The sequence below is a fragment of the Chiloscyllium punctatum genome, chromosome 26 (assembly GCF_047496795.1).
Source record: "Chiloscyllium punctatum isolate Juve2018m chromosome 26, sChiPun1.3, whole genome shotgun sequence".
NCBI classification, from domain to species: Eukaryota; Metazoa; Chordata; class Chondrichthyes; order Orectolobiformes; family Hemiscylliidae; genus Chiloscyllium; species Chiloscyllium punctatum.
The window spans coordinates 25,737,208-25,762,007 of record NC_092764.1 but is presented as its reverse complement, the minus strand read 5'-3'; the positions used below and the strand labels follow the sequence as shown (position 1 = coordinate 25,762,007).

General features: G+C 39.7%; 1 protein-coding gene across 3 annotated transcripts in view; it reads left to right on the top strand.

Moving 5' to 3' along the window:
* The window catches only part of gan (gigaxonin), a 129,676-nt gene that overhangs the window by 64,162 nt on the left and 40,714 nt on the right, over positions 1-24,800 (top strand). Inside the window, exon 10 of one of the 3 annotated variants that reach the window (XR_011964241.1) lies at positions 11,489-11,553. The exons of the other annotated variants lie outside the window; for them this stretch is intronic. The gene's annotated coding sequence lies outside the window, so the exon portion shown is untranslated. The remainder of the gene's footprint in view (positions 1-11,488; positions 11,554-24,800) is intronic. 3 annotated transcript variants of the gene reach the window in all.

Here is a 24,800-nt window from a genome sequence, read left to right as displayed (position 1 = left end):
CTGATAATGAACTCATTAGCTGCAAACATCCAAGCAAACTTTGGATTCCATCTTGCAAACTAAGTATTGGTGATCATTATGGTTTACTTTGAGTCACTGCATTCAATTGAATGAGAGAGATGTGTGTTAAATCAATTTTTATACAATAGCTGTAATAACACGTTCAAATAATTGATCTCTATTGAGGTACAAAGTAACCTAACAATAGTGATTAGATTGTCGTATCACAGCCTTTTAAAAATTAATTCTTCCATTTTCTGAAGATTATACATGGATACAGCAATATTGTGGTTACATTATTGGACTGCTAATCCAGAGACCTGTGTATGTATCTGGAGATGTGTTCATACCTCACCAGTGGAACTGCTAAATTTAAATTCCGTTAATAAACCTGAAACTAGTAATAGTTGTGCCCATAAAAGTATTAGATTGACATCTGATTATTGAAGATCTCGTTATGTGACTCCAGACTAACAGCAATGTGGCTGACTCCTTGTGCATTCTTAAATGACCTAGCAAACCACTCCATTCCTTCAAGCTACTATAGAAAAGTATAAAACCAGGCAGACACCCAGCTTTGACCTTAACACCAGATGTGACCAAAGTATAACCATTCCTGATGAAGAGCTTATGCCCAGAATGTTGATTCTCCTGCTCCTTGGATGCTGTCTGACCTACTATACTTTTCCAGCATTACACTCTGGACTCTGATCTCCAGCATCTGCAGTCCTCACTTTCTCCAAAGAATAACAAGCAATTTTAACCCTGTAAAATGCTACTCACTAATATCTGGTTACATTTTCCAAGATTGAGAAAGCTGTTCCATAGACTGGTCAAGCAGCAGTTGAACTTCATCATACCCACCAAATCACACATTTTTAGCCCATGTTGCAGATTCTTATCACTATCCCTGACTAAGTCCAGTTTTTCCAGCAGCAAAGATCCTCCAGAGGTTTCCGTCAGGAGATGTGGTTCTAGGTGTCCTTCTCATTGACTCAGGATATACTCACCATTGATTCTGAATGTCTTTAAATCCTATAGTATCAAGTCAAACATAGAGAATGAAAATTTCTGCTGATTACCACCCATTGTTCTCCATGAGCAGACAAATCAGTGGTTCTTCAGATTTCAGACCACTTGGAAGAGGATATCAAAAACACAGGATGTACTCTGGATAGAGGACTTCAAGGTCCACCATTAAGAGTAGCTTGGTTACATACTATTGACCAAGCTGGATTTGTCTGGAATGACATAATGGAATTGCATAAGATAGTGAGAGAACCGATGTAAGTGGAAAAACCTACATGCCATTGTGTATACTTATCTACCTGTCTCAGATGCATCAGTCCCTGGCACTATTGTTGGGAATGACCACCACACAGCCCTTGTGGACCAAAGTCTCATTTTCAAACAGTGCACATTCTCCACAATGTTGTGTGATCGTACCACCATGTTAAATAGGATACATCACAACATAGTCAGCAGCTTAAAACTGAGCGTCTATGAGTTGTTCTGGACTATTTGCAACAACAGAATTATGTCTACCCACAGTCTGTAACTTGATGGCTTTAAGTTCCTGTAAATGTCTTGAACCTTTTATTTGTGTTCTTAAAATGACAAAAATATGTAAGTCAATAGGTTTGGTATACCAAAATAAGAGCAGCTCAGACACCAGTCACCATTTGTTCTGGTACTGTTTAACTTCTATCTTCTGTTAACCTGTATAACTTTTGTGTTGGATTTATCCCGCTCTAGCACTGAATTTCTTAAATCATCTTTGGTAAAAACAATTGACTCATACCTTGCATAATACAATTAATATGATCAGCACGTCATTCACATTTATGTCAATAGATCACCAATGCACAACCAATAGCTGCAATTAATAAAGTCTAGGACACACAAACAATTTAGATTCTCAGTTGTTCATTCTAACCCAATTACAACCTGAAAGTAGCAATTCAATCAGAAATATACAGATAGCTTAATTATTTTGAATTGTCCTTTTCCTGTCTCCATTGTTAAACTGTACATTCCACAGATAATCTTCTCATTTTAAATGATCCAATTACTAAGTAATCATTATGAATTGTTCTAACCGCTTGACCTTTTGCATGAAACTGGACGTCTGCAGAGACAATATGTGATGCTTAATCATTGTATGACATCCTTTTATTAAAAAACCAGTATTGGCAGCAATCTTCAATTTGAAGTGGCAGGTGATGATCAAGGGGTTTTTGTAACTGGATACTTATGCCCTGTCGGGTTCCACAGGCATCTTGCTATTTGACATATATCTAAATGATTTAGACTTGAATATTGATCAGTAAGTTTGCAGATGATACTAAATTTGGTGGAATGGTAAATAGTGAGGAGGATAACCTGAGATGACAGGAGGATATCGACAGGCTGGTCAAATGAGCTGATCAGTGACAAAAGGAATTCAGTCTGGATAAGTGTAAGGTGATGCACTTGGGAGGACATATAAGGCATAGGAATACATAGTGAATGGCAGGACCCTGAGAAGCATCAGTGTGTGCATCAGTCAGTCTCTTAAGACAGCAGGACAGGTAGATAAAGTGGTTAAGAATGTATATGGGAAACTTGTCTTTATTAGCAAAGACATAGAATTTAAGTGCTGAGAGGTGATGCTGGAACTTTATAAAACATTGGTTAGATGTCACTTAAAGTACTGTGTGCAGTCCTGGAATCCACATTATAGGAGGAATGTGATTGCACTGGAGAAGGTACAGAGGAGATTTACCAGGATGTTCCCTGGGCTGGAGAGTTTTAGTTATGAAGAGAGATTGGTATAGACTGGGGTTGTTTTCCGTGAAGCAAAGGAAACTGGTGGAGGACATTAATGACTTGTATAAAATTGAGGGGCGAAGACAGGATGAGTGGGAAAAAAACATTTCCTTTTTAGTGGAGAGATCAATGAGTGGGGCAGGGGGTTTAGAGGGGATGTGAGGAAAAGCTTTTTCACCCAGAAGGTGGTGAGAATTTGGAACTCACTGCCTCCCTGGCTGATAGAGGCAGAAACCTCCATGTACGTTTAAATATTTCTTAAATGTTATTTGGAATGATGAGGCACATCAGGCTATATCAAAAAGTGTGGCACTGGAAAAGCACAGCAGATCAGGCAGCATCCGAGGGGCAAAGGAATCAACGTTTCATGCATAAGCCATTCATCAGGAATGTCATAAGGCTATGGGCAAAGTGCTTAAAAATTTAATTATAATAGTTAAGTGGTTGTTTTTGACCAGCAATCGCCAAAGGGATTTTTTTTCTGTACTATAAATCTCTATGACTGACTGTAACCCAACAGTTAATTATTTATCACAGAAGCCCACAAACATTTATCAAGAATAGTAGTAAAATTCATAGTACAAGGTAAATATATGAAAACTGATACTTCATATGGCTAAGCATATATTACTATCCTGGAACATAAGCTGGACAACAAATATAGCTAAAAATAAGATGCCAACCTGGTAAACCAACATCAGCTTACTTGCATGCTAAACGAAACATCAAGCCAAGAAATCCAACAGGCAAAGATTTGCAGTTTTGCTACATCTAGTCCTGAATAATAATAGAGGAATGAATAAATAGCAGGAGAAAAAGTCTCCAAAAATATCCCTGTCCTCAATAAAATGGAAACCAGCATGAGTCAAAAATAGGAGACTGAAACGTTTGCAGTCAACTTCACTCAGAAGTGCCGAATCGACGATTCATTTCAGTCTCCTTATGAGGGCCTCACCATTACTGATACTAATTTTTTTCCAATTTGATTCACCCTGTGACATCAAAGAATGGCGGAGTACATTGGATACAGAAAAGCTTTAGGCCTTGGCAACATTCCAGTTATGGTGCTAAAGACTTGTGCTCCAGAACTCATCAAGCCATTCTAGTAGAATCATAGAATAATATCCTTAGTGTGGAAACAGGCCCTTTGGGCCAACAAGTTCACCCAGGCCCATTCCTCTACATTTACCCTGATTAATGCACCTAACCTACACATCCTTGAACACTATGGGCAATTGAGCATTGCGAATTCACCTAACCTGCAGATCTTTGGATCGTGGGAGGAATCCAGAGCACCTGGAGGAACCCACACAGACGCTGGGAGAATGTGCAAACTCCACACAGACAGTTACCCAAGGTTGGAATTGAACCTGAGTCCCTGGTGCTGTGAGGCAGCAGTGCTAACCACTGAGCCACCATGCCACCTACAGCACTGGTATTTACTGGAATATTCTATCTAAGAAAATGGGACACATCCAGTCTGGCAAGTTATTGCCCCAGCAGTCTATTCTCAATCAGCACTGAAGTGATGGAAACTATTGTCAACAGTGCTGCATGTTATGATCCCGAAATGATAATTCTGGGCAAGTGAAACCTAGCTTGATAAACTATAAGTTTTATTTTTGCAATTTGGTTACTGTAGTAGTCAGTCACTGAACATATTCACACAAGGCTACTCATGTACTTTTAATAAAAGAACATAAGTTTATCACACAAAAAGAAAAAGTATAGGAATGCACATATGACAAATTTCATAAACACCAAAGGGAGATTCAACCCTACTTCTCAGTGATATCCTTTCCAGTCACTCAATCCCAGTCATCTGATTACTATCTGATACTCCTATCTGAGATCAAAAGCATTCACTTTTGGTGACTTTGTGCATGAGTTAACAGATATGACTCTCTCTAAGCTTCCCTTTTCCAGGTATCAGTGTTTTATTTTGAACTTAGCTGGTTGTGGCCCTTGACCATCTGTCTCTGTAGATCATAAAAGTTTGATTTGGTAAACAATTTAGCATTTAGCCCCACAGGTTGCTTCTTATTTTACTTTGCTGAAGTCACATGCTTTCTCAGGGTGTTTTGAATTACCTGCTTGAAAATTACTTTTTTTTAAAGAAAATAGCCCTCCTCACAGAACTAAAACCAAAAATCAGTTTTATGTATACTTTAGAATCCAGGTTCTCAAACAAAAATAGCATATTATAAGCCTTTTTCACACACTGTAGCAATGTCAGATGATGCAATGGTAGTCTTGGGAATGGGGTGCATATGAGGTCAGAAGCTCACTTCTGCTTCAAATATGTCACCAAAGCTGTGAACAGGTTGACCTGGTCTCTGGTTGTGTCAGGAAGAGGGATGATCTTGGTTGCCAAGGAATCAGTTTGGAGCAGAGACCCAAAATAATGCCTTTGATCTTCCCAACTTAATTGGCGGAACATTCTATCATCCAGTACTAAATGGTGGATGAGCAGCCTGATAATTTGACAATAGTTGAGTTGAGAGTGATGCTGGTGAGATAGAGCAGTTGTCATCCATATGCATGTGGAAATTAATGTTGGGTTTTTAGATAATGTCACCGTGAGACATGGTGTAGATAATTAATGTGAGGGGGTCAAAGATATCTCCTTGGGGGACGCTAGAAATAACTGGATGGATAGGGAAGCAAAGCTAATATAAATGTTCCCCTGGCTGTCATAAGACAAATAGGAGTGGAACCAAATAGAGCTGACCCACTGTGCTGAATGATAGTGGGAATGCTTAGAGGAATATTGACCAGAAGAGTAGGAGAACTCCATGTTTCCTTTCAACTCGAGTAAGGGATCTTTTGCATCCCCAGGAACTAGGAGTAATCTAATTTGAAGGGCAGTGCAGCATCCCTCCAACACTGCAGTAGTGCCTCTGCTTAGATTATGTGCTTCAGACTTGTAGTGAAAACTACAAGCTTCAGATCCAGTGGCAATATTGCTACCAATGAACCTTGCTAATGCTTGAACGTGCCATTGATTTTTAGTTGTCGTCCTATTTGCTTTGATTATAATCAGTCATTTTTGTTCTCTGACCATGACATTCCATTCTAAGGAAATGCCTCTCATTCTTCTATTAATTTCAATAAATATTGATCATTTTGCAATGGATTGAGAATTGGTTGGCTGATAGGAAACAAAGGATAGTGATAAACGGCTCCATTTCGGAATGGCAGGCAGTGACCAGTGGGGTACCGCAGGGATCGTGCTGGGACCGCAGCTTTTTACAATATATGTTAATGATATAGAAGATAGTATCAGCAATAACATTAGCAAATTTGCTGATGATACAAAGCTGGGTGGCAGGGTGAAATGTGATGAGGATGTTAGGAGATTATAGGGTGACCTGGACAAGTTAGGTGAGTGGGCAGATGCATGGCAGATGCAGTTTAATGTGGATAAATGTATGGTTATTCACTTTGGTGGCAAGAACAGGAAGGCAGATTACTACCTCAATGGAATCAATTTAGGTAAAGGGGCAGTACAGAGAGATCTGGGTGTTCTTGTACACCAGTCAATGAAGGCAAGCATGCAGGTACAGCAGGTAGTGAAGAAGGCTAATAGCATGCTGACCTTCATAACAAGAGGAATTGAGTATAGAAGCAAAGAGGTGCTTCTGCAGCTGTACAGGGCCCTGGTGAGACCACACCTGGAGTACTGTGTGCAGTTCTGGTCTCCAAATTTGAGGAAAGACATTCTGGCTATTGAGGGAGTGCAGCGTAGGTTCACGAGGTCAATTCCTGGAATGGCGGAATTACCTTACAATGAAAGACTGAAGCGACTGGGCTTGTATACCCTTGAGTTTAGAAGACTGAGAGGGGATCTGATTGAGACATATAAGATTATTAAAGGATTGGACACTCTGGAGGCAGGAAGCATGTTTCAGCTGATGGGTGAGTGCCGAACCAGAGGACACAGCTTAAAATACAGGGTAGACCATTTAGGACAGAGATGAGGAGAAACCTCTTCACCCAGAGAGTGGTGGCTGTGTGGAATGCTCTGCCCCAGAGGGCACTGGAGGCTCAGTCTCTGGATTCATTTAAGAAAGAGTTAGATAGAGCTCTCAAGGATTGTGGAATCAAGGGTTATGGAGATAAGGCAGGAAGAGGATACTGATTAGGAATGATCAGCCATGATCATATTGAATGGTGGTGCAGGCTCGAAGGGCTGAATGGCCTACTCCTGCACCTATTATTTATTGTCTATATTAAGCCTGTAATTGTGCTACATTAAAGTTGAAAATTCATCCTATTTGATTAGAGACAATTATTTGACCTATAACAAAACTATTTCAGCTAAGTCTTTTGAGAGTTTTGAGAATTGACAAGTATTCTTTTATTGCATCTGTGCAATAGTAGCCCTTACTATGTGCATTCAGTTTAATTTTATTACCACCTAAATCTTGTTGTTTGTATTTGCCTATACATACTTTTTAAGCAGACTTAACAGTCATTGTCCACAGCAGTAGCAGTTTTATTTTAAATGGACGTTTATTGAGTTGGGATCAGTCTACTGAATTGTCTTACAATCATGAGGTTTGTTGAGATAGAGTGAGTTATTCTTTATCTCTTAATCCTTTCTTTAAGAAAAGTAGTTAAAGCTTGGATTAAGCATGTGTTATTATGCTAGTTTACAAAAAACAAGAAGATCTGTTATACGTAGAATATGTATAACAAGTTAAAAAGACTTAACAGATTTCTTAGAGTAACTTCAAAGTATTTACAAGTATCTCTGAAGTAAGATGTCGTTTAAGAGGTCTCGCTATATGAGAGAATTGCCTGCAATATTTTCTTGAATTTTGGGACACTTCCATTTTCATACTCTCCTTTAAAACTGTTTTTATTGTTTGACTTGCTGGTGAATATTTTGCCTCCTTGTATGAAACTGCTGGTTCCACAAACGATCATTTTAAAAATAACCAGTAATGGCACAGTGTGATATTGCACCAATATTTTTAAAACCAAGTCTGTTTGTCATACTTATTTTCTGTGAGGAAATAATTTACATTCATATGATGCTGCTTCATGTTTCCAGTTGATCAAAAGCCCTCCAAATAGATTTGAATTACTTTTGAAGTGCACTCCTTGTTATGTAGACAAATGGAGTTGGTTTTCACGAGCATCAATAGGACAAATGATCAAATAATGGAATCACATTCATATTGGTTGAAGGAAGAATGCTGGAAGCTTGGACAGCTGGCTTTTCTTTAAAGTCAACATACAGGATCCCTAACACTGAGCCAAATAACAGACCAAATTGGTACTGCAAGTATCTATTTCCTCAGTATTGTGTTGAAATAGTCTATGCGCTACAGTGCTGCAGTGGAATTTGAGAGGTGAAAGTGCTTCCAACTGAATTAAAAGCAAACTATTGGCATAGGGCTGAAAATGTGTTGCTGGAAAAGCGCAGCAGGTCAGGCAGCATCTAAGGAGCAGGAGAATCGATGTTTCGGGCATGAGCCCTTCTTCAGGAATCTGGCATAGGTCAAAAGGAAATGAAATACTGCAGCCAGTGGTTAGCATTTGTCAGTGTGCATCAACATCTTCCATTGTATTGTGAACCAGTGAGTGTCAACTTCTGCATTTTTAGCATGATTGCAATAAAACAAACTGGAAACACACTTGCTCTTTTTTCCACTTTTTTTTGTCTTTAAACCATGGGAATGTCAGTGGAAAGGGGAATCATTTTTAGAAGTATTGGGACAGATTTTCAAATTCCCACATTGGAATCACTTCATTGCAGCCATCTAATACAGATTTTCCTTCCTGTAAAATGTCACTTACGTCCTCTGTAGGGCTGTGACCTTCTTTCTTAACCCAGCTTCCCTTCACTACACTGAGTATTTGCCCTAACCAGTGTTCTTTTTATCCAGCTTTACTTGGCATTTGTACTTCATGATTCATTTATAATATCTAAGAATTCCGTTTTTTTTTAAAATAGCTTCATCAACTTATCCTCCTGTTCACACAATTTTATACATCTGAATCTTGTCTCTGTCACTGCTTTAAAATGATTTAAATGTTTCACCGTTTACTGAATATGCTTTCTCTTTATCTTGCCAAAATGGATCATCTCCCATTGCTCCCTATTAAAATGTATCTATTTGCCTCATCATCTAACCTACAGCCCCCTCTTTGCAGTTTATCATTGTCAGAGTTTTATATTGTCCACAAAGTTTAATTCTGTGCCCTCTATATCCAAGTCCGCTTCTTTTGTAAGGTAAATAGTTAGGAACCTGTAATCGTGGAAGAACAATACTCTGTGTCAGTCTAAAGAATATTAATTAATTGTGACTGTTTTCTGTGCTTTCACAGACTTTTATTCCGGTTTCCACATTCCATTTTATAACTTGTGCAAACCTTATTAGCAGGCTTCCTATGCAATGTCTTAGCAAACACTTCATCTATACAATATCTGTATATTCCGTTATTTCCTCAAACAACTTTTGTTAAATTTGTCAGGTTGACAGTTTTTACAAATTCATTCTTATTCAAGGCAAGCCTTTCTATGTGTGTATTTATCTTGCATTATAGTTTAAAAGAAGCTTAACCACAACTGATTCTAGGCGAGCCACTGATACATAGTTACCTGGTTTATTGCTTTCTGACCAGAGAGGTTTTGAATTAGCAGTCATCTTGTCCTCTGGTACACCTTCCATATACAATGATGCTAGAAAGATTGTGTGAAAGCCTGCTCTGTTTCTGACTTTTGTGAGTCTAAAATGCTTGGAAAGTAAAGTTTGGAATGAGACCTTACCCTAGAAGTTTGGTTAGAATACCAGAATTAAGTTATGTTATCTATTCTAACTTTGAGCTTAAAGCATAAAATAGCTTGCCAAGTCAAGCCAGGTGATGTAATTAAATGAATGTTGTGACGTCTTGGTCATTTCTTCTTTAGTTGAAGTGGTCATCTATAATTTTCCCATCAGAAACAAAAACAGAAGTTGCTGGAAAAATTCAGCAGATTTGGCAGCATCTGTGGAGAGAAAGTAGAATTAACGTTTGGGCCAAGTAACCCTTCCTCAGAACCATCCTGTTGACAGTTGTTCTCTGTTCTGAGGAAGGGTCACTCAAACCAAAACCTTAATTCTGATTTCCCTCCATAGATGCTGTCAGACCATCTGAACTTTTCCAGCTATTTCTGATTTACAGCATATGCTGTTTTTTTTTCAGTTTTTATTACAATTTTCCCATGCCTATTTGGGAAAGTAAGTTAGTTTCTTTGCAGTTACGTTGCCAAATCACTTTGGGAATCATTTCTTTAATGGTACCTTGTGTTCTGGATGTTTTGAGAAGATTTACTAGCTCAGGTTGAGGTTCTGGATGTAGGTTTGCTCACTGAGCTGGAAGGTTCCTTTCCAGATGTTTCGTCACCCTGCTAGATAACATGTTCAGTGGGCCTCCAGGCAAAGCACTGTTGATAATTCCTGTTTTCTATTTTTGTGTTTGTGTTTCTTGGGTTGGTGATATCATTTCCTGTGGTGACATCACTTCTTGTGTTACTGGCGTAGAGAGCATTGAGAGTTTCAAACAGATCAAGAGACAAGCAAATGTGCAGCACAAGTTCAATTATTTTAGGCCCTGATTTGTTCTTGTTTCAGGTCATCATATCATCTCCAATAGATTGGAAAAGCATATACAGATGAGCAGAATGTTTTGCTGACCATTATTAGCAGAGTAAGATTTGTATCAGTAAGCAATTGTGGTCACTTCTGAAGACATTACAGTGACTCCTGAAGCTCAGTTTTTGTTTTGTTTATTTTAACATGCCATTTGGTTATTCTGGTACTATAAAGTTAACAAACATCCATAATAATAGATGAGATGATAAGATAAGCAGCAATACAAATAGACATGAAAAAGTTTAAGCTTAAAGGTTTCCAAAACATTTGCCATTTCCCGAGCAAATGTAAATTCTTCCTGAATTCAGTTTGCAGTTATGATGTTGCAGTCAGTACTCCTGCATATAAACCTTTCCAAGCAATGCCAACTGGTGCCAAATAATGAACTCAACTTCATTTTGACTGCTTTTTCAGACCATCACAGTTTTGTTTGAATGCTACTGTATTAATTTGGGTTTATGTGGCAGATAGTAATTGCTTGAGTGGCACTCCTGAAGTCTGAGGCGATATGAATTTCTGGGCTAGTTACAAGTTTGCATTTATTATTGACTATTGTTCTCTGCAACAGAACTCACAATGAAGTAATGGCGAGTGGGATGTGTTAGGTAGAAATTGGATAAACATAAAACCTGCAAAATGTATCCTCATTCTGACAAAACTTTGAACTTAGTAAGGGTTTCCTAATTGGGTGGGTGATGCTGCTTGCAATCAAAGCTCATTTAGGTTTGCTGCAATGCTACATCAGTATTGTTAGTGTTCAACTGTATGAGATTTGCAGGGCTATTGAGTCAGTCCTAAGATATAGTCCTTCATTTGTAACCAAATAGCACATTTTGAATATGAACAAAGAAAATCTTATTATTGTCTCAGTGAGATAAATGTTGACTGGAACATTGTCACTCTGTTTTAATTAGGACAGATTTCTCCATATTTTACATTAAATCAGGGCTATATTGCTGTTACATTTGATTTTCAACTTGCTGCAGAAATTTTACTATTCTTTCACCTGTCACACAAGCCATCATGTTTTACAGATGAATGCGTGACGTTTGGAATGAGTACTACGTTTCCAATTCAACCAACTCAATATATTTAGCCTGTAAGTTCTAAGTTCCATTATAACCTAAATACATTGATCCAAGTTCAATTTAGATAAATTTTGTACTTTTTGTGTTGCTTTAGATATTTTATGACCTTTGCATTCATTTCTTTGTTATGTGCAGACAGCTCAAAGTGGGTAAATATGTTCTATAAAGTTGCTGTTTTGGTGCAGAATGTGCATCAAGCATGGGAAATGAAATCCAGTTGTAAATGTTTGAAAGGTGAGGATGGCCTGTCCTACAGCAAAATAAAGAGAAAATTTTTGATTTATGTTACAATGAAATATGTAGAGTGACACTGATGTCTTTGTATGAAATTATTTAAAACAGTTGAGGGTCATATAGTTATACGGCATGGATACACACCCCTCAGTCCAACTCGTCGGTGCTGACCAGACATTGTAAACTGATCCTATTTACCAGCATTTAGCCCATGTCCCTCTAAACATTTCCTATTCATGTACCCATCCAGATGCTTGTTAAATGTTATAATTGTGCCCACCTCCTCCACCACCACTTCTGGCAGCTCGTGCCCCATTTATGCACCACCATGTGTGTGGAAAAGTTGCCCCTCACATCCCTATTAAATCTTTTCTCTCTCACCTTAAACTCATGCCATCTAGTTTTGGCCTCCCCTACTCTAAGAAAATGACCTTTGCAATTCAACCTATCCATGCCCTTCCTGATTTTATAAAGTCACCTCTCAGGCTTCGTGCTCCAGGAAAAAAAGCCCCAGCCCATTCAGTCTTTCCCTATGACTCAAGCCATCAATCCTGGTTATGTCCTTGTAAATCTTTTCTGGACCCTTTCAACTTTAATAGTTTCTTTCTAATAGCAGAGAAGCCAGAATTGAACATCGTATACTAATAGTGACCTCACCTGTACAGCAGCAGCAGGACATCTCCTATACTCAGTGCACTGGCCAACGAAGGCAAGCATGCCAGAAGCCATTTCCGTCAGAAGCCATTTCCACCCTGTCTACTTGGGACTCCATTTTGAAGGAACTATGCCCCTATATCCCGAGGTCTCTTTATTTGACAACACACACCAGGACCTTACCATTAGCTGTGTCAGTGCTGCCATGATTTGCCTTGCCAAAATGCAGCACCTCACATTTATCTAAATTAAACTCCTTCTGACACTTCTCAGTCCATTGGCCCATCTGATTAAGGTCCCTTTGCACTCTTAAGGTAATCTTCACTGTCCTCTACACCACCTAATTCCACCTATGTCAACTGCAAACTTACTAACCATGCCTTTTATGTTCACATCCAAATCATTTATGTAAATGACAAAAAAAGAGTGAACCCAGCATCAATCCTTGAGATGCACCACTGGTCACAAGCCTTCAATCTGAAAAATGATGCTGTCCAACCTTCAAGCCAATTTTGTATGCAATTGGCTACCCTCACCTGGGCTCTGTGGTAGGAGCCATACCTGTCACATTGGAAGATAGTCATGGTTGTTGGAGATCAGTCATCTCAGCTCCATGAAGTTTCAGCGGGAGTTTCTCAGGGTAGTGTTCAAGACCCAACCATCTACAGCTGCTTCATCAATGACCTTCCCTACATCATAAGTCAGAAGTTAGGGTGTTCACCGATGGCTGCACAATGTTCAGCACCATTTGTGACTGCTCAGATACTGAAAAAGCCCATACCCAAATGCAACAAGACCTGGACAATATCTGAGCTTGGACTGAAAAGAAGCATGATTTGGAGATGCTGGTGTTGGACTGGGGTGTACAAAATTAAAAATCGCACAACACCAGGTTGTAGTCCAACAGCTTTAATCGGAAGCAGTAGCTTTTGGAGCGCCGCTCCTTCATCAGGACTTTGTGGAGGACACAATTATAAGACACAGAAACTTTTGCTATAAATTCTGTGTCTTACAATTGTGAATTCCACAACCACCTGATGAAGGAACAGTGCTCTGAAAGCTACTCCTTCCAATTAAACCTGCTGGACTATAACCTGGTGTTGTGTGATTTTTAACTTTGAAAAGAAGCAAGTCTTATTCGCATGCAAATGTAAGATGATGCCTATCTCCAATAAAAGATAATCTAACCACCATCCCTTCACATTCAGTTTTATTACCATCACTGAATCCCCTACTATCAACATCCTGGGGATTGTCATTAATCTAAAACTTAATTGGACTCACCATGAAGGACGGGAAAAATTTCTGGCTGTAACATCTTCTCCTTTATTGAGGTATTTTAGGTTTTGGAGGTGATTTCCTCGAATTCCAGGAGCAGCAATTACTGTTTTATATGCTGTTGCATTGTTTTGGAACTTTGGAAAAAATGTCAAAACAACAGCAGTTTTAAAAGGGAGAAGCACAGACAAAGGAAGCACATGATGAGGTCAGTGCAGGAGAGAGAGAGAAAGAAACTGACACAGTGAACCTGCACAGTTACTGCCTTTGCTGTTTGAATTCATGTATCGCTGGACATCAGAGTGCACCTGGGAAAATTAACAAAGAGTGAAATTCACAACTGATTTTGGAGGAACTGTTTGGGTGAAGTTCACAGCACAGAAGCAGATAAGTGTATTGTTTTTAAGTGTGACCTGCGGAAAGTCTGCAGTAGTGAGTAAAATGGGTTCTTTCTTGATTATATATTTTTATGAGAAGGCTCTTGATTAAACTTAAAATATAAGCCATAGCTATTAATTTAACCTGGGGCAGTGTTTTGTAGAGGAATACGACGGTGTTATTTCCTGGGTCTGTAGGTTGTGAAGGAGCAAAAACGGCCTTTAGTAGAGTGATATGCACTTCTTGTCAGATGTGAGAGTTTAAAGAGAGTTCAAGGGTTACTGCGGATTATATCTGCAATAAATGTTGTTAGTTGCAAATCTTATCAGATCGAATGGATCGGTTGGAGAGACAATTAGAAGCAATGAGAAATTTGCAACATTAACCGTATGTGATGGATGGCAGTTCTAGGAAGGGGGGGTGGGGGGGGGGAAGTCTCTCATACAGTCACATAGGAGTAACTCAAGGAAAGGTAAGAGAGTTAGGCAGCTAGTGCAGGAGCCTTCTGTTACTATACCCACTTCAAACAATAATGCTGTTTTGGAAAATGTAGGGGGGGTGATGGTGATGGATTCTCAGTGGAACGTGGCACGAAAATCCAAGTTTCTGGTATTGAGACTGGCTCTAATGCAACAAGGGGTACGTCAGGTTCCAAGAGATCAATTGTGTGAGAGGATTCTCTAATCCGAGGTATAGACAGACGTTTCTGTAGCCAGCAGTGAAAAATCAGAATGGTGTGTTGCTTTCCTGGTGCCAGGACCAAGGATGTCTTGGGCAGGGTGCAGAATGTACTCCAGGGGGAGAGAGGCCGTCAAGAGGTCATTGTCCACATTGGAACCAACAACATAGGAAGGGAGAAGGTTGAGATTCTGAAGGGAGATTATAGAGTTAGGCAGGAATTTAAAAAGGAGGTCCTCGAGAGTAGTAATATCTGGATTATTTCCGGTGCTACGAGCTATGAGGGCAGGACTAGGAGGACAAAGCAGATGAATGCATGGCTGAGGAGCTGGTGTATGGGAGAGGGATTCACATTTTTGGATCATTGGAATCTCTTTTGGGGTGGAAGTGACCTGTACAAGAAGGATGGATTGCACCTAAATTGGAAGGGGACTAATATACTGGCAGGGAGATTTGCTGGAGCTGAGACTGGTACAGCTGAGAACAGAAGCGAGTCAAACAGTCAGGGCAGGCAGGGACAAGTTAGGACTAATAAATTAAACTGCATTTATTTCAATGGAAGGGGCCCAACAGTGAAGGCAGATGATCTCAGGGCATGGTTAGGAACATGGGACTGGGATATCATAGCAATTACAGAGACATGGCTCAGGGATGGGCAGGACTGGCAACTTAATATTCCAGGATACAAATGCTACAGGAAGGATAGAAGGGGAGGCAAGAGAGGAGGGGGAGTGGCATTTTTGATAAGGGATAGCATTACAGCTGTGCTGAGGGAGGATATTCCTGGAAATACATCCAGGGAAGTTATTTGGGTGGAACTGAGAAATAAGAAAGGGATGATCATCTTAATGGGATTGCATTATAGACCCCCTAATGGTCAGAGGGAAATTGAGAAACAAATTTGTAAGGAGATCTCAGCTATCTGTAAGAATAATAGGGTGGTTATGGTAGTGGATTTAAACTTTCCAAACATAGACTGGGACTGCCATAGTGTTAAAGGTTCAGATGGAGAGGAATTTGTTAAGTGTGTACAAGAAAATTTTCAGATTCAGTATGTGGATGTACCTACTAAAGAAGGTGCAAAATTGACCTGCACTTGAGAAATAAGGCAGGGCAGATGAAAAAGGAAAAGGACATGGAAGATAGAGAATGTAGAGAAATATACGGTGACATCTTGAAAAATGTCCATATTACAGAGGAGGAACTGCCTGATGTCTTGGAACGCATGAAAGTGGTTAGATCCCCAGGACCTGATCAGGTATACCCTAGAACTCTGTGGGAAGCTAAGGAAGTGATTACTGGGCCTCTTGCTGGGATATTTGTATTATTGATAGCCACAGGTGAGGTGCCAGAAGACTGGAGGTTGGCTAACATGGTGACACTGTTTAAGAAGGGTGGTAAGGACAAGCCAGGGAACTATAGACCAGTGAGCCTGACGTCAGTGGTGGGCAAGTTGTTGGAGGGAATCCTGAGGGACAGGATGTACATGTATATGGAAAGGCAAGGACTGATGTGGGATAGTCAACATGGATTTGTGCATGGGAAATCATGTCTCACAAACTTGATTGAGTTTTTTGAAGAAGTAACAAAGAAGATTGGTGAGGGCAGAGCAGTAGATGTGATCTATATGGACTTCAGTAAGGCGTTCGACAAGGTTCCCCATGGGAGACTGATTAGCAAGTTTAGATCTCATGGAATACAGGGAGAACTAGCCATTTGGATATAGAACTGGCTCAAAGGTAGAAGACAGAGGGTGGTGGTGGAGGGTTGTTTTTCAGACTGGAGGCCTGTGACCAGTGGAGTGCCACAAGGATCGGTGCTGGGTCCTCTACTTTTTGTCATTTACATAAATGATTTGGATGTGAGCGTAAGAGGTACAGTTAGTATGTTTGCAGATTACACCAAAATTGGAGGAGTAGTGGACAGCGAAGAAGGTTACCTTAGATTACAACAGGATCTTGATCAGATGGGCCAGTGGGCCGAGAAGTGGCACGATGAGTTTAATTCAGATAAATGCGAGGTGATGCATTTTGGGAAAGCGAATCTTAGCAGGACTTATACACTAAATGGTAAGGTCCTAGGGAGTGTTGCTGAACAAAGAGACCTTGGAGTGCAAGTTCGTAGCTCCTTGAAAATGGAGTCGCAGGTAGATAGGATAGTGAAGAAGGCATTTGGTATGCTTTCTTTTATTGGTCAGAGTATTGAGTACAGGAGTTGGGAGGTCATGTTGCAGCTGTACAGGACATTGGTTAGGCCACTGTTGAAATATTGCGTGCAATTCTGGTCTCCTTCCTGTCGGAAAGATGTTGTGAAACTTGAAAGGGTTCAGAAAAGATTTACAAGGATGTTGCCAGGGTTGGAGGTTTTGAGCTATAGGGAGAGGCTGAACAGTTTTGGGGCTGTTTTCCCTGGAGCGTCGGAGGCTGAGGGGTGACCTTCTAGAGGTTTACAAAATTATGAGGTTCATGGATAGGATAAATAGACAAAGTCTTTTCCCTGGGATCGGGGGTCCAGAACTAGAGGGCATAAGTTTAGGGTGAGAGGGGAAAGATATAAAGGGCACCTAATGGGCAACGTATTCACGTAGAGGGTGGTATGTGTATGGAATGAGCTGCTAGAGGAAGTGGTGGAGGCTGGTACAATTTCAATATTTAAGAGGCATTTGGATGGGTATATGAATAGGAAGGGTTTGGAGGGATATGGACCAGGTGCTGGCAGGTGGCACTAGATTGGGTTGGGATATCTGGTCGGCATGGACGGGTTGGATCGAAGAGTCTGTTTCCATGCTGTACATCTCTGACTCTATATGAACTTTGGCCTCAAGAGCAGGTCAAAGCTTAGGAATACTACAGTGAATAACTCACCTCCTGATCCCCAAAGCCTGTCCACCATCTCCAAGGCAGAAGTCAGCGGTGTGCTGGAATACTCCTCACTTGCCTAGTGAGTACAGCTTCGACAATACTCGAAGCTTGACACTATCCAGCATATTGACCTACTTGATTGACACCACACCCATAAATGTTCAGTCAGTCCTCTACTGATGCTCGGTAGCAGCAGTAATCACTTTCGAAAACATGCAAGACAGAACTTTGCTGAAGATCCTTAGACAGCTTGTTTCAAAACTATGACTACTGCCAGTAGATAACTGGGAACAACTCAACCCCTGCAAGTCATTGTGGATCTATCTGTGGCACATAGCCTGCAGCAATTCAAGAAGACAACCCACCATCACCTTGTCAGGGCATGGGAGCCTCAGCTGGCTGGATGGCTGCTTTGTAACACGCAGTGATGCCAACAGCATTGATTCAATTCCCACACCGCTGAAGTAACCATGAGGGACACTTTTTCCCAGCCTCTACCCTTGCCTGGGGCTTTGTGACCCACAAGCTAAACCGCTACCATTAGTGCCTCTGTAATGAGGAAGCAGCCTTAAGGACAGCTAGGTACAGGGAATAAGAGCTGGGCAAATGACAGGGCCAGGTCCCACAAGTGAACTTCTAAAAAAAAACGGACCGAGATAAATGACATTGTTAACTCATTTTTATAATGCTCGTTGAGTGATGCATGATAGCTAGGATGTGAGTTAAACTCATTATTTCACCCAGAAATTTACTCTTATGTAGGTTATGCTTTAAGATCTTTGTATGTCTACTTGAACAAGCAAAAGTGATCTTTGTTAATTTCCCAGTTAAAAGATGACATTGTCTCTGACAGTGCACCACTTTCTCTTACCATACTATCAGTTTAGGTTGTGTGATGAAATGTGTAGTGGGGTTTAAATTTGCATCTCCCTGCCCCTGGTGAGAATGCTACTGTGGAAACAATTCAAAGAAAAGTAATATTGGACTTGAGAGGTTAACTCTCTTTCTCTTCAGAGATACTACCAGACTTGCTGAATTTCTCCAGCAATTCAGTGTTATTTCAGATCTCCAGTATTCATGGTATTTTGCTTTTGTCCACAAAGTAAAAGTTGTACAGACTAAAACTGAGGTTAAAAAACTTGAGAACAGAGGAGAAATAAAGCAGTGAACAGATATAGGTCAGCGCCTTGAATGGTAGGTACAGAGAAGAAACTGAAGATTGAATTTAGCTCACGGACAACCAACACACAGCTATCGGCAGAATTGTCTTGAATGATGTACGGAGGAACAATTAAAGAAAGAATGAGGCACCTATTTTATTGTTTATTAACAATGCCTCACAAGCACATTAGTAATATGTGTCTCCTAATCTCAAAACTCTGTGTTTAAGTTTCATCAATAGATAACTCAGATCTTTTGAATGTTTGATTTTTTTTTCTTCCTCCACCAATTAGGTCACTCATGCATGTTTTTGAACTCTGTCATTTGCACTGAAGCTGTTTGTAAGCCGTTAGAACTTTAAGATCTCATTTCTGTCTTGTGTTTGCCAGGTGAAACAGAAACCTTGAATGGAGGTGAGAGATGTACATAAATCAAAATTAGTGGTGAGATGTAGTTTAAAGATGTAACAGAAACTACATATTTGAGAGTTGTATTGAAATGTTTGTTTCTTCTTAAATGGGTTATCAGATAGCTAGAATTGTTTGTTATTTTTACAGCCTTGTCACCAATGCGTTGCTATTGTACCAGTGGGAAAAAAAGTGAAAAGGAGAACGGTTTGTTAATGAAAGATAAGCCACCCAAGATATAGGAACAATGCTATGTAAGAGAGTTTGTGGCAGATTATGATAGTAATTCTTTATTGGAATAAAACATTATATTTGCAGTTTGAAAAACATTGGCAAGAATTTTTGGCAACTTCTGCATACACACTAGAGCCAGTTTGTAAATCGGAGCATTAGAAAGTATCGAAAATGATTTTTGCAGCTGTTCAATAAAAAACAGAGCTATTTGTACAGCTGCAAAAAGAAATGTCAGTACTGAAATGTTTTAAAGGAAGTTCATTATTCCACATTTAAGTAAAACGCAAGTGATGTTTTAGGAAATTTGGCTAACGATAGTATTGACTATAGCCACTTGTCTGTAAATCATGGTACTTCCCTATATACTGTTCTGCAGATTTCCACAGGCACCTACAAAAGACCTTCTTGGTATCCCTAATCATGTCTCTTGTTCCGGGATGCCTTGAACTTGTAGTTCAATCAATGTGATATTCCTTCGGTTGATGCAAACTGCAGCAGCTTGCACTTTTGTTTTGTATTCTTTTTATGGACTGGCAGGATCTTTCTAACTTATGCAAATGCACTTAGCCACTCAGCGAGTACAGTTTAAGCAAGAGCATTACATGTGGCATAGTGATTTTCATGCTTAGTGCACAAATCCTGGCAGAATTTCTAAATGGTGATTCTTATTACAAAGAAACGAGCCTTATCTGCCTTATGCTGTTGAACTATAATTTATTTACACATATCCGTTTATTTCACTTAATTACAGTCAGTAACTTGTGTATGTGTGCTGACAGATGATACACACCTGCTGATAGATAATACGGACTGTCATACTTACAATTCTCATAATGGAGAATGAACTAAAGCAGCTAAGAGCAATTAAACTAGAGGAGCATCTAGGCCAAAATGGCCATAGTATATTGTACTTTAATATGAGAGGCACACATGTATGATTAAAAAGCAGATTAATAGATTAGAGAGGGGCTGATTTTAAGAGGCCAAGAATGGATTTGGGGAAGTAAAAGGGGTAACAATGTTGACAGACAGTGAGATGTATCAACGATAGGAACATTTAAACAGCATTCAAAGTGGAGTTCGTGTGGAGCTGTGGGAAATAGAGAGTTGAATAATCAAGTTTTTCACACAACGTTTTCATGGAATCAGTGCAGAAGAGGCCCTTTGGCCCATCAAGTCTACACCGACACATAAGAAACATCTGACCTTCAACCTAATCCCATTGACTGGCTCTTGGCCCTTTGCCTTGAATTTTATGACATGCCAGATGCACATCCAGGTGCCTTTTTAAAGGATGTGAGGCAGCTTGCCTCTACCATTCTACCAGGCAGTGCTTTCCAGAACGTCAGCACCCTCTGGGTAAAACGTTTTTCTTCATTTCCCCTCCAAATCTCCTGCCCTTATCTTGAGCCTGTGTCCCCTCGTGACTGACCCTTCAACTAATGTGAACAGCTACTCCTTATCCACTCTGTTCATGCCCCTCATATTCTTATACAAGTTTGCAATGCTATTGGAGTAATTGAGCTTCAGAAGTTATTTTGTTATACCACATACCAGTCACAGGGCTGTTCCACCTGAGCCTCTGCTCTTTATTGTCACAATTGTTATCACAGAGGAAACGAATTTCACAACGCCACAATTGCTGATTCCATTACTATGGTTTAAAAAATTCTAAATTTGCAGCCAACATCAGAGACCGCTCTCACCACTCTTTGATCAGGCACAAATTACAAAAATTTGAAAACGTACCAGTAGATTCAAGAACAGCTTCTTCCCCACTGTTATCAGAATTCTGAACAGACCTCTCATATAATAAAGTTGATCCTTCTCTGTTGCTCCTCTGTAGCTGTAACACTATATTCTGCATTCTGTTCTGTTACCCTGATGTAGTTATGTGAGATATAATTTGTCTGGGTAGCACAGAACAGTACAGGTTGTTCTGCTATAGTGCGCGTTTCATTTACGCAAATTCACTGCAATGTGATTGACAAATTGGGGACGCTGTTTCTGGAATGTAAACTTTTAAAGCATGTATTAATTATAATTAAGATTCCGGTCCCATTAGTTTAATGGTGCTGCTATTATGCAATTTTCTTATACCACAGGATTACACAAGAACAGAACTGGAGCATCAGAGGTGAGGGGTGACCTTATAGAGATCTATAAAATCATGAGGACCATGGATAGGATAAATAGACAAAGTCTCTTCCTAGGGGTGGGGAGTCCAGAACTAGAGGGCATAGGTTTAGGGTGAGAGGGGAAAGATATAAAAGGGACGGATGGGGCAACTTTGTCACGCAGAGTTACATGTATGGAGTGAGCTGCCAGAGGAAGTGCTGGAGGCTAGTATAATCGCAATATTTAAAAGGCACCTGGATAGGTATATGAATAAGAAGGGTTTGGAGGGATATGGCCCAGGTGCTGGCAGGTGGGACTATATTAGGTTGGTATATCTATCTGCATGGACAAGTTGGACCAAAGGTTCTGTTTCCGTGCTGTACATCTCTATGACTCTATAGAAAGGCCTAAAGGCATTATAAAATTAAATGACCAACAAAGATAAAATACATTCTGTAGGATGGGAATAAGATGATAAATGGAGACAAAATACCACAGGTAATGATAGAGGATAGAACATGACCAACGAGCATAGGCTATTTAGCTTAACATTCCTTGGTAAAAGAGAGAACAGAAGATCCTCTAGAAACATCCATGGATTTCAAAGGAGACAGTCTTTCTTCACTAACTAGCTAAATTATCATGGAGCATAAAAAGAAAGTAGATAATTATAATGGAACAGACATAATTTATCTGGATTTTGAAAAGGGTAAATTTGGAGATTACATCAAAGTTTGGAGGGTGTGAGGCAGTGCCAGTCAAAACTGAGGCAGACCAACCACGTTACAGGATTAAATTCATAAATTGGTGTAAATTGGCAAACTAAGATTAGCACTGAATAATGTGAGGGTACATTTTGGTTGTTAGACCTAGGAGGTCACTTGTTATTTAGGTGGTGAAAGTCCAGGTGGGGTAAACAAACAAAGAAATCTCTTTTTACAAACCACACAGGTACCATAGGTAAGCATGTTTTTTTTTCTAAAGGGAAAGTAGGGAAGTTATGCTGCACCTTAATTGAGCCTGGGTTAAATCAGCTTAAGAGGACGACATACAGTTCTGATCGCAGTATTAGAAAATACATATCTCGGCACTAGAGAAGACATGGAGAGGATATACAAGTATGACACTTTAAATGCATGGATATCAAGAGGTTTAACAGATTGAGTCTCTTTCTTGGAAATAAAAAGATTGAAAGTGTGACCTATTAGAGGGTTTTAAAATTCATCAAAATTGAATAAGGAGAGAATGTTCACCCTTGGGAATTACATAACTAAGCAATCCTCAAGAAATCCAATAGAAAATTCAGAAGAAGCATTTTACCCAGACTGGTGAGAGTGTGGAACTCATTAACTTTGGGTAAAGTGATCCATTCTGAAGAAGGGCCACTGGACCTGAAACATTAAATCTGCTTTCTTTCCACAGATGGTACCAGACCTTCTATGCTTTTCCAGCAATGTCCACTTGTATTCAGGTGGAACAAAACACTGGCATGGGTTGGTTGAGCTGTTTTTGCTGTATGATGTTTTCCATGGTGCGAGTCTTAATGAGTTAGATGATTTGCTGCTGTATAATAACTGGACATTCTATGTTTTAACCGCAAGATTGGTATTGTGTAATCTAGTGTATTTCCGTACTATGGTGCAAAGTGGGAGGGATGGTGATGGAATGGACACCATCTCTTTCCTATAACTGACAGACTATTTGTCTTTCAGTTTTCAATTCTTTGTTTGCCTACTGTCTGTCACTTTATACCCCTCTTGTTTTCCTCATCAGCCCTTCAAAGTAATTTGTGATTTACTTGTCTTTTTGTTTGACTTTCACATTTCTTTGTGATACATTTTTGTTCTTGTACTCTTTGTACTCTTTCATCTTCCACTTAACTGTCACAAAGTTGTGGAAACCTTCTAGGTTCAATGCTCTTAAACTTTCTCTTAAACAATCATGGATAGCATACTGTAACCCTTCCTGTAAATGCTGCCAAGATGGAAGGCACTCTGCATAACTGCAGATTTTGAAAGAATCAGTCTTAGTTTACTGCAGCTAATAGTTCAGAACTCTGCTGTTTTTCAGGCTCTGTGGCTCTCTCGGCAAGTGGGGAGAGAATATCAAGAGTCCCTGATACTGCTTCAATCACTGCTGTCAGGCAATGACCCCCTGAGTCCTAAACATCAAACTTTATCGTCAGTTATAGTTTTAAAATACCATCATATACTGCATTCTTCTGTTACTTCCATGGCACCACTAACTTTGTCTTAGATCCCAAGACCTTCACTCCCACGACTGCCAGATGCCATAGTACCATTTACATTATTCCCATATCTTGGGATCTCATTCCCAGCATTCTTTTAAACAACAACTCTTTAAAAACCTCCCCTCACTGCTAAGCAGTTGGATCCTTTGAGCAATCCAGTACCCTCGAATCTTCCCTTCCAAAGGGAATTTTTATTTCTCGAATTCTCCCATTCCATGCTTGTGTGCTCAGTGTATCCTGCTACAATTGAATCAGCCCCTTCACATTCCTTTTCAGACTGTGATACCAGCCCTCCTGTCTCCCAATTCTGCTCTGCTTTTGGAAAGCAGAAATTACATTGCTTTAAATGTCATAAACGAGAGATCTATTAATCAACAATTTTTACAACTAAGCTGATTTATTCTTTGTGTCACCTACATTTGTCTGTCTTATAGATGAAACTACGAATGAGGTTTCAGCTCCATTGCACCAACAATATCTAGGTTCTACAGTCTAGACGTCATTAAAGTAGATACTTTGTTTCGTATTCTGTTATGAGTTCTTATTAACAACTCTAAAAGATTCACAACTTACTTTTGTGAACAGCTTTTGTATGATTCTTTTTCTATGATCCCTGTCATCTGAAACTGTTTTCTCTCACTAAAGCCATATCCATCTTCTAGATTCAAATGAAGTGGTTAAAATTACATTTTCCTTTCTGAAAAATGGTTAAATTTATCCACTGATCTTTTGCATCATCGAAGGTCTATATGAAGATATATTGTTGACAGGTTTCAATTTCTGCCAAAAGCTTTGCTGTACCGGAGTTATGTTGGGCAGAATTGTGACCTTGGAAGCTGAATTTGAATTACATGAACATGTTTAGTGATAACAGATCAGTGTGCATTGATGTTATTTAAGTTATTTAGTCAGTTGTGTTTGCTGGAATATCTTTGTATATGATCTGTTTCTGCTCAGTTGTTTCAAACTTATTTGAAGAAAATCCAGGGAGGTAAATTCAGGAA